Raw genomic sequence first — 1367 nt, 5'->3', positions numbered from 1 at the left:
AGTGGAACTGAAGCCAGATGGTGACACAGAGGAGGGAAGGGTCCTCAGCTGGCACTCACTACTACCCAACCATGCCATGATGACAATGCAGGGAGTTGTTGGAAAGAGAAATACTGTTTTTCTCCCTGTAAAATGCAATTTCAATCATGGCTGACTTAAGGCATATTACAGTTTAGTGGAATTTCCAATGTGTTATTTATATGGATTTGTAAATTGCATTCATGTCCTTATAATACATAAAAGCATGTATTAAAATTTCACTAAACTTGTCTCTCACATGAGATAATACATATTATTACTAATATTTATCCTCATCATTTTCCTTAATCACCAGGGACAGAACAACAGCTGGGGATTGCCTTTAATCTATCAGATATTATACCAGATACAAATGCACAATCTTCTGAATCATTTCATCAGTTTCCAAAACAAAAATATAAACATGAGTTATCATCTGTCACAATAGCTTTAAGTGATCAAGCCCTTGCAATTGATCAAAATTAAGCCATTAAGCAAAATTATAATAAAGGAAAGTATATGATGAAAGGATCCCTGTGTATCATGAATATTCTGCAGCCATAATAGAATTTCCCTGAGGGTAAGACTGCATTTTACCATGTTCCGAGGGCTCTCTAATACTAGATATCTATATCCCTGGGGCTAGATATTAGGCCTGAACCCAGTGGAGTTGTTGAAGCCTCAGTGGCAGAAATTCATAAGCCACACAGATGTGAAATCTATTGATACATTTTTCTTAGAAATAGTTTATGGTGCCCCAAGTAGGTGGTCTTTAATCAGGGATAGTTTCTTTATGCAAAAAAGAAACACATATATATTGTCCTCCAGTCATTATATATATGATGGAAGCACAGAGCTAAGTGAGAGAAGTCCGAGAACGCGCATCATTTTCCCTTTACCACCCTGTGTTACTATTACCGTAAAACGTGTGCCTCCTGAAGTTAGTTGTAGTATAAGCACAGCAATATCCTCATGACTAGCAACTGAGGTACTTGAAGTCAGAATACAAGGGTGAGCATTCCAGTCTCTTCTTGATTGCAAGGAACAAAGACCGAAGGCTAAATTCCTCTCCAATAAATTGCAGGTATACTTGGGAAAGTGACGATGTCATGAATCGCCTCCACCACCATGCCTTATAGGAAATCAGCTAGGTTTCATGGTGACTGAAATATATGTCTGGGAGTAGAATATGCATTCAAGATACTATGCAAGACTTAAAGAAGTTACTTTGTGAGTGACCGCCCCCTGCTACTGCCAGCTGTTATTCCCTATACTGTCGCCATTATTTCAAGAATACTTTTCTATGATCTTGATATAACTGTATTCTATTGATACTCAATCATTCATTC

Source organism: Ursus maritimus, unplaced genomic scaffold, assembly GCF_017311325.1.
Source record: "Ursus maritimus isolate PB19 unplaced genomic scaffold, ASM1731132v1 scaffold_12, whole genome shotgun sequence".
NCBI lineage: Eukaryota > Metazoa > Chordata > Mammalia > Carnivora > Ursidae > Ursus > Ursus maritimus.
This window is presented reverse-complemented; position numbering follows the sequence as displayed.